Consider the following 10,100-nt stretch of genomic DNA (forward strand, 5'->3'; position numbering starts at 1 on the left):
CACTCATAAATCAGAAATGCTAACTACAGAGACCAAAAAAGTGATACTTTTTTTTCATCGAACTTCCACGATGTGAATTCAGTATTGAAGATTAATGTTGTATTGAACAATGCATAATTTATTTATAAATTTATTTTGAGAATGTCCCAAAATGACAGAGACTGGAAGCTGTCCATGCTGACTTAAAAATTCAGATGGAAAAAAAAGCCAACAAAATATGAGCAGAGCTCAAAGAACTGAACACTAAACTAGTAGTCCTATAGGACCAGCTGTCTCAGACACTCTCAGGGAAAAGACCACTGGAGGAAAGCACTGAACTGACAAAGTGTGTGATTTATAATCTCTCATTCTCATAAAATGACTGTCGTTATTCTTGTGAGCTAAGAACCTGGAGCAAGATGTAATGGGCCACTGGGCTAAAAATGTAGTACAGATTTATTTCCATAATTACAGCCAGCAAAACCCTTGAATGGGGAACAACTAACTTGGCTCTGAAAAGTGTAAGGATACCTTTAAAATAGGTAGGATTTATCTGTTGAGTGAAGTGTGTGCTGCTCTGAGAATGTCTAAAATTTGGGGGAAATAAATGGCAGGATCAGTAGATGGGGGAAACGCTAAAACAAATTCTGCTGCCTTTCTTTCTCCCTCCCCTCTTCCTCTCTCTCTCTATTTGCACCTTCCTTGCCATTGTTCTGCTTCTAAAGCATTTGTACACCATAGTATGTCAGAATCTGGTAATAAAGGCTACTTTGGTTTTACTTAAAAGAATGATTCATATAACTTTTTTTCCCAAATGCAACATCTTTTTCTTTTCCTCTGAGATCTTCATTACCTCTCTGATTTGGTATAGTTTAAAAAATCCACTTCAATATTCCTTTATAATGTGCTACATTTCTCACTTCAGCAGGGCTTATAAAATTGTCAGTGGCTGAGTGGCTGAAGTTAGCTTGGGAAAAGAGATGATAAGAGCAATTGATGTGGGGTGCATAAAGCAAAACATTAATGACAACCAAATAAAATGCACAAGGCTCCCAGCCATCTTAGAATATGCAGAATATGACTTCAGCTCCTGAGGTTTTATCAGAGACTTTTCTCAAACCATCCTGCTTTGCTGAAACTGCTACCTATAGTATGTCCCAGTTTACTGTCTCAGTTCTTTCATACAGCACAGCTATCCACATTGTTGCAGATCCTATTGATTACTTACTGCTGCACCTGCAAAGCTTTGAAACTGCCATGGCTGATGATGTCCAGTGAGTGACTGATTACTTTGCAGATCGAGGGCCAGATTTTTAAAGATATTTAGGTACCTAAATATGCAGATAGATATATAGTGAGATTTTCAAAAGCCTCCAGCACCTAACTCCCCTTGATTACATATTCAAAATAGTAGTTTTTATCATTTCCTTTAGGTTTTCAAGAGACAATGCTATCAGTGACATCAGCTTAGTGGTGGCCTCTTTAGTTGATAAATGCATTAAAAACATGGGGGCAAATGAATAAACTCCATATCTGCTAAGCTGCTAAGGCTGACTGTGTTTGAACTTTGGGCAATCATTTTCAGGCATGAAATCATACAGTTAAAAATGGAAGTGACCTATGAAGCTATCTAACCATGGTTACAAGCTGTTTCAAATTTTTAAAATAAAGTATATTTTTGTTGCACTATCTCTGGAAGGGTAGTAGCACTGGACAGCCCAATCTGAGACAAACATAGGGCAGAATAATCTCTCTTATAAATATATAAATTGGTCCTTCTGAAACACCTAGTATTGGCCACCGTCAGAAGACAGGATACTGGGCTAGATTGACCTTTGGTCTGACCCAGTATGGCTGTTCTTATGGTCAGAAACCAATTTTATCCTCACTAAATTACCTTAAACCTAGAAATTACCAGATTGTTGTTATAACAGAGGCTAGTGCTTCAACATGTAATGATAAGGGGCTTTACACAAATATAGCATTCCAATCTTAAATTAATACATATAAAATACTTCTAGGAATATCTGTGTCAGGGACATTATATTCTAATATAGTCTGCCTGCACTATTTTTAATATATTATAAATACAAATAGACCATGATGTGAAGTAACATTAAAAATCCTAACAAAATGTTATTTAAAATAGGTCAGCATTACAAAATAGAAAATCAGTTGAGTACCAAAATATAATCATCAAAGGCCAGGAAAGACAGAAATTGTGAAAATTATCAAAGCTTCATCATACTTAAGCCTCACTCCTAAAAATACTTATTCATGTGCTTAATTTTACTATTGTGAGCAGTCCCATGACTTAGCATTTGCAGAATCACTGGCATAGTTTTGTAAATACATGGGTCTCCGTCCTGCAAAGACTTATATGCATGTTTAATTTTAAATAGTGAGTTGTCCAACTGACTTCAATCAGACTTCTCCCTGGGCATAAAGTTAACCACATACACAAATCCTTGCAGGATTAGGGCCTTAGGCTACAAGATCTTTGTGATAGGAATCTGAAGCTCTACATTTTTAATGTCAGGACAGTGTCTAGCATACTTTCAGTGCTTAATAAATAAATAATAATGATCATTTAATTTTGCAGAAGTGCCATATTAGGTCCTGGCCTGGTTTCAATTTACAGGTCCTCAAAACTTCTTTAGTGCCAACTCTTTCCCCCCTTTTACTTTATCAATGCAGACACTACATGGAGCTTGGTAGGAACAGAGCATAGAAGCAACTAGGTGAATACAACCAAGAAAAATAATAATAATTAATAATAATGCAATTTAGCAGAACAGTCCAATCAGGCTTCTGCTCTCAAACATAATGTATGCTTGTCCCCCTCCAATATTTAGGACTGTAACTGTTTTTTGTTTGTTTTTTATAAGTAGCATTGCTATTACTTGATAAAAAAAGTTCTCTTTTGTCTGGTAGATAAAGGTTAAATCAATTATATTCAGTCTTCCAATACATGCATTAATGATAATCAAAGACTGACATTTTCTTACCTGTGACTTCTCATGGTAGATTATGTCTTGATACCTTTAAAATTCTATTCTAGAGTGAGAAAACAATGGTGAAATTTTGCCCCACTGAAGTAAATAGAGGTTTTGCCATGATTGCACCCAATATCTTCAGCAATCTCTGGTGTGAATCCTATTTCTCTAACTGCGTATGCTTCATTTAATCTCTGGTAGAGGTTTTCCATCTTCCTCCCATCCTCTCGGATATAGGAGTGCCTCAAGATTCCATATTTGCTCTTTTTCGCTTAATGTGAATGGTACAGACAGAAGGTGCTGAGGAGAGTTAGGGGTGTGAATAGATGATGACAAAGATCCAAACCTCTTGATGGTTGTTCAAAAAAAATCCCAGTCATGCAAGGGCATGAATAAGTACAATAATTATATAACAAACAGCCTAGATTTCACTTGAATGGTACAAACACTCCAGCAACTTACTTGTAAAATTGTCCTTAGAAATGTCTTCGAACTGTTGGCTGCCATGTAGATTTTGCTCAGACTTTGCCCAGAGGTACTCTCTTGGGCACTGACCAAGCTAGGGATGACCCATACCAATTGGAAAGCTTATTTTCTGGAAGTTATGAGCATGTGAAAACACACTAATTTAATAGAAACCCTTTTACAACCTTCACCTTAGCATTTCCTACCAATGGGAAGCTGTAGTAAGCGTGACAGTATATTAGATATGGAGGATGCTGTTATTTTTGACATATTGTACCCAGATTTCCTGGGATCTGCTTTTATTTTTAAAATGGTCAAGGGCGTGTGCCGGGGGAAGGCAAGCCGTGGCACAGGCACCCCCAATTAATGGAGGCACAGAACTCCTCCAGCCCCATGCCAGGGCAGATGAGAGCTCCTGTGGCCCTGGAGCCACAGGGGGAGATCCAGCTTTTCCAGCTGCTGTGGGAGAGCAAGCTCCACTGCCCTTGGGGCCGCAGCAGGGAGAACCAGGTCCTGGTTCTGGGGCCATGGCAGGGAGAACCAGCTCCTCTGGCCGCTTGTGGGGGAGGGGAGAAGAAAAGAGTGAGCTCCTCTGGCTGCGGGGTGGGGGGCAGGAGGGGATGGGAGGAGAAGAGAGCCAGCTGCTCCAGCTGTGAAGGTGGGGAGAGCCAGCTCCTCCGGCCACTGGGGGCACAGAAAGTACCCTTCCAAAAGCGGCCCTTCCAAAAGCGGCCAAATTTTTATTCCAGTGCACACCCCTGAAAATTAACACTCTTGAAGCCCAACCTAGAGATTCCCCCTAGGCTTGGCTGCTTCTAGGGTTCCTTCCTTAGGGGCTTGACTCTCTCAATTCCAAATTCGCAGTCCTCTAATCGCATGATGGAGTCTAACAAATTGCAGCGGCCCCAAACAGTTACTCACCTACAGCTCCATACAGGGTTCTAACAGCTACTTCTAACCAGGAGGTTAATGGCTACAGGGGCAATGGGAGAATCCTATTCTGCCACCCGTTGCCAGGGAACTGGTGACCTCTACCCACCCATCCTCACAGTGCATTATTACTAAGACTTTGTAGGAGATGGGGTGAATGCATTTCTTCCTTAGAAAGTAGCATGTGGCTTATATAAAAAGGTGCATAGAGAAACAGTACTTAAAATGTCACCATACTGTTGCTGTGTATTGGAAAGACTATGAAACTACGCCAATATTTATATTGTCACCAATATTTAAAACACATGTATGATATTTTGAAATATACCGCTACTGCGTACAGAAAATATCTGTAGTTTTTGTATGAAAAGTCAGTCTCTGTATGTTTACTGAAACTCAGTTTGTAGTCAGGGAAAATGATATTTATCTGGAGGAAGCTTACTGCTAAAAGTCACTGTAAATCTGCTGGCTGTTTGCTGAGACTTCAAGATGGAGAAAATGGAAGCAGTTATTACTGAGTGTCCATTGACAATATGAAATCTTTCTTTTATAGCATTTGTTTAAGTAAGAGAAGTTTACCCAGTCTACGGAGCATTATGTGGGGGAAATTAAACAACGGCAGGAGCAATTGCATCTTCTTTATATACTTGTCAGCTCCTCTTTCTGCCACTCTTTTTCTTTCCAGAGACTGCAGGCATTTTCAAACAGGGATCAGGTCTTCATTGTGTTTGCACACTAGCTAGCACATCGTGAGAAGTACTAGACACAAATAAATAATAATAAAAAATGACCAGAAAAGTCTCAGAAGTGACAGTTATAGCTAGAGAAAAAAAATTATAGAATGTAAATACATTTGGTAAACCTGTTTTACTTACTACAGCTGAACATTTGTGGCATTCTCCTCAGGTACCCCGGAACCGTAAGCCAGTGTTATTCATCTGGAATTCCTCCAGGGGATAGTACTACTGGACCTTAAACTGTGTGAGAGCCCCTGCCACACTAGCCTGTCTGCCTTACCAGCAAACTCCTCAAGACTCTACCAGTTTAAACCTTGCCTTGCAGGTAACATTCAGTGAACCCCAGTTCCCAAGTTCCCCAAAGACATCTCTCTGTAGTGTCCAGTCCTTCTCACTGGACACTCACAGAAATTAGTAAGTCAGTCTATCCAAAGAGACAGTACAGATACATTAGCCTGTTTGCCCAGCTGAGGACATGGTCTTTACCTTAGTACACAGCAGTAAGATGCTTTATAGTAAAACTAAGAATACATTTATTAATAAAGACCATAGATTCAAGTGATACTAAGCAAGAGTAAAAGAAACAGGTATGGTTATAAACAAAACAAAACACACTTTCTAGTGACTAAAACTTAACTTTAGCAAGTTCCTATCTTTGCCTAAGCAGCTTTTCTCATTTTCATTGAGTTACCAGTATTTCCAGCCCTTCTGGCAGGAGGATCCACCATTCACAGAATCAGAGGATGCTGATCCATTTGTCCTGTAAGTGATGGATAACTATGGGGTTCTCTCCCCTTCTTTTTATAGTGCAGTAAACCATTAACATGTATTCCTTTGACCTATATGCCCCAGACGGAGTTCTTCTCCCCTGCTGGGATGCAGATGACATGCTGTCTTCCTTACCCTACTCTCAATTTGCTTTGTCTGTAGACTTAGATGCAAATGTAACTTCCATTGTCTCTGGCCTCACCTTGCTCAATTTACACTGGAGACACAGGCAAAACAGCATTCCTTTATCTAGGACAGCCTTCTTTATCCTCTCTCCTCAGATTACTTGGTCTGAATGTATTTTCAGCACACATACATAACTTTTTATATACAACCCATACATACATCACATAATGATATTCATGACCAGCATGTCACCAGTTTTCATAAGATACCTCATAAGACACTGTTTGGCTACATATTCTGACAAATGTGTTGGGTGTGACCTTCGCTAGTTGACATAAAAGGGCTCCTAGAGTCACAGTTTATTATATCCATATCCGTTATTAATGGAGTGCAGTATAAATACCAGTTAGATATTATATTTTGTTTCCCCTAATTTTTCTAGTGCGCTGAGCAATTGCTGGTGCCTCTAGATTGTTGGGTTTTTGTTCATGAGCAAATAAATGTTGAAAAGTCTCCCTTAAACATTTTAAAGTAACCCTTTTGTTCAGTGACAAATGTTATCCCCTAAGGCTCTCTGTCCAACTTTTCCTTCTATATTAGATGAGGTGATTTGAGCCAAGAAAGGCATTCCTCTGCCATTTCCCATGATTTATATTGGATCTTCTAGAGGCAATTTTTCCTGTCACTGTTGACAAAATGTGATGCTTTTGACAGGCGAGAGGATTTCAATCTCTTCACCTTCACTGCTCTACCTCTCCTCTGTTTTCTTTATTTTCTCTTCTTGTTTTCCTCTTATTCATATTTTTGTATTTTCCTCCTCTCTCTCTGTCTTTTTGGCCACCATTTTCTCCACTTTTTTCTCTTCCCTTCAGCTTCCTTGATCTTTCTCCCTCTTTTCCCTTCATCCTATTCTCTGTCTCTTTGTCTCTATGCAGTTCATTTGTTTTTTTAACTTAAATTGCAAGCACTGCTGTGTTGGAGTGCTGCTAATGCCCTCTGATGCTCCTCTCTCCAATCTGTGCATGTTACATGCAGCGCTGAGAGGAATGCCGATCAACGCAGGCTGAGTAAAGTACAGCAGTGTAACACTGGGGCGATACAATGAACAATTTCATTCCATCAATTTTAAAAGTCAGCCAGATAACAAACCTTGCCTACCTTAACCAAATCTCACATCCAAGTGTCAACGGCTGTACTTTGGTCTTTCACTCAGCATCCATTGCTGAACAGATTAACTGAATACAAGACAGTCTCTCGGGAACAAAGGCCACCATTTTGCCTACTTGCAGAGTTTGGACAAATAACACAACACTGGAAGCTCTGCAGCATGCTCCTGCTGGGGAATCGGACCCCTGCCCATTATGACTGGTGAAATCCAGTGAAGAAAACTAAGACCACTACTGACAGAAACCATGGCTTTCTTCAGTGAAGGCAATCTACTCTCATACTTGAAACGTGATTGCAGGGGCCCTGGAACAATTTGTGTAGTGGGGGTGCTGAGAGCCATTGAACCAAACTGTAAACCTTATGTATGATGGAAACCACTTCAAGCCAGGGGGTGTGGCAGCACCTCCAGTACCTTTAGTTCCAGTACCCATGTGCGATTGTCAGAAGAGCACTCAAGAAACAGTATCTCAAATTATCACCCCATCTCCAGTCTCCCTGCCACACAAAAGCTCTATGAAAATATGGTGATGACCATATACCAGGAGCACCTAGCCTGTGACAGCATTCCAGACCCAGGATTGAGACCAGACCATGGCACAGAGATAGCTTTGGTAGCAGTGATGGGTGACCTCCTTACAACTCTAAGCCATCATTTTGGCCCTCAGATCCCAGACTCAGTTCTGCACCAGACTGGTGCACAGTGGTCTCAACAGACTCAAGAATCAGACCCATCACTTTTATGTTAATGCTAAATGTTGTTTTGAGTACTTAAATTCTATGGTGATTGTTGCTCTATACATACCTCAGACAGCTAGATCTGAGCTCAGTTGTACACAGTATATATATGAATACAGTCTTTCAACTGAACTAAAACGATATAGACACCTCTTCCAATGAAACAGCTGCATTTTAAATGCATCTTTTCTCTTTTTTTCAGGGAGTAAAATCCTGAGGCAGCATACCTGTACATCCCTTCCTCACTGGAGACAGGCAGCAATAATAAAATCTACCAGTTCTAGAAGACAAAGGGTTTTCACTGACCCCCATTGTTTAGCTGATATGAAGTTAAATCTCTTAGCGCCTCTCCTTCCAGTATGCAACACTTGCTCACACTTCCATCTGACAGCAGAATATGCTCTCATATCGGACACAAACTGAATTCTTTCTCCAAAAGAGGTACAGCTTCTACATCAGGACACTAGGAGCGCCAGTCTGCTAAAGGAGTTGAAATACAGAGGTCATTATGGAGGCCACCAGTCTCCTGCATGGCACTTATTGTACCATCAAAGTCATCAAGGTGTCCCAGAGCTGCCTTTTAAAAAGAAGCTAAATTTCCAAGTCTGACAAAAATCATTTCTGTAGCTCTGTTAACATAGCAACATACTGAAACTGTGGAACTAAAATCAAGTCACAGTCTAATAAAAGAGGGGAGATCCTATTATCTGCTGATGTGAGAGAAATGTTGATTTTTTTGTCAATCCCTACTGTATGAACTGTGTTTTCAATTAAAATGTTTCGCTTATTTCAGCTCACTAGTTAGAAATAAAAGGAACATGTTGTATTGATAAAAAAAAAAAAAAAAAAAAAAAAACATGCTTGACAAGCACAGGCTTGTCAAAATTAGTTCATTAGGCCCCATTCAAATTGTGCTTCTTGCCATGCTTTGCAGCCAAAGTAGTTTAACGCTTTTGAAATAAACATTGTTAATTGTTTGCCTTTTTTCCCGTCATATGTTTTTGCTTTGATAGTTTGGGAACATGATGCTAATTGAAAACCTTTCGGAGGAGCTTGATCCCATTCTATAGCCTGTGAAGCTGAGACTGACATTTCAGCGAAGTGGAATGGAACATACCCAGTTTGGAAGAGGCTGTTACTCATTACAGCAGGGATTTCAAGCTCTACATGACCACCCATCTCCAAAATCCTCATTATCTGCCTGAAGTATCTGTCAAAGTATGTTTTCTCTATACAAGTTACTAGAAGAGGAAATCACAGGGATTAATCAGATACTGTTATTGTTGCTGTTGTTGTGAATACCTGTTAGGGGAGATAGAGAACTGGAGAGGTGAAATTGCCCAGGAATGGAGAAAAGGGATGGGAGCAGAAGCAAAGGAATATTCTTCAGGAGGCATAGAAAGAGACATCACCCTGGTTGCACAGAGAGAACACTGAAGTTGTAGGACACCACTGCCACCATGTTTATTTCAGGAAATTACTCAGAAAATGTGTAACACTCAAATATAGAGTAACTTCCTGGAAAAAAAAATAAATCTTGTATTATGAAAAGTTTCTTAAGAACTTAGAAATATTTTCTGTCTCCCAGGGACATCTCTCTTCAGTTTAATTCCAACATTTAAAATAAAAGTTTTCAAAAGGTAGTGGGCAAATTTTTCAGTTGTGCACAACAGTGCATAGGCAGCCATGAAAGCTTAAAAAAACACAAATCAGATAATTTTACATCTAATTGAGTGTAAAATTACCTAGAGAGCAAATGCATAGGGGGTGTACATTTTGTGGAAGAATCCATTGCACTGCAGCTGAAAAATTAGTCCACTCTGAATAGGAATGATTCTGTGAAATACTTTTAGAACATTTTTAAGGAAACCAAGGTGATTGTGTACATTAGAGGTGGAGCTGGCAGTGCTGCCTAGTATTAAAATTCTCTCCTTCTCTCCCCCCCCTCCACCCCACCCCACACCACACACACGGTTCAATTTCACTGCTGGAGAAACAAACATGACAGTATTATACAACTCCAGGAGAACCAGACACTGACTAGCCTGATCTCAGTCTCTAAACTGACTGAAAAGTAACAAATAAGCAGCATAAATGCTTCAAAGGAAATCTTATTTTTAATTGTTTCAGTTTTAATTATTTTAAGTCGGTGTTACAGCAATTTACAAACATTTTCCTCTTTAACACAGTTTTTAAT

General features: G+C 39.7%; 1 pseudogene; it reads left to right on the top strand.

Annotated features, from left to right (window-relative positions):
• Nucleotides 1-1,056: 1,056 nt before the first annotated feature.
• The window catches only part of LOC113406125, an 11,045-nt pseudogene continuing 2,001 nt past the window's right edge, over nucleotides 1,057-10,100 (top strand).

Source organism: Terrapene carolina, unplaced genomic scaffold, assembly GCF_002925995.2.
Source record: "Terrapene carolina triunguis isolate 2854851 unplaced genomic scaffold, T_m_triunguis-2.0 Scaffold68, whole genome shotgun sequence".
NCBI classification, from domain to species: domain Eukaryota; kingdom Metazoa; phylum Chordata; order Testudines; family Emydidae; genus Terrapene; species Terrapene triunguis.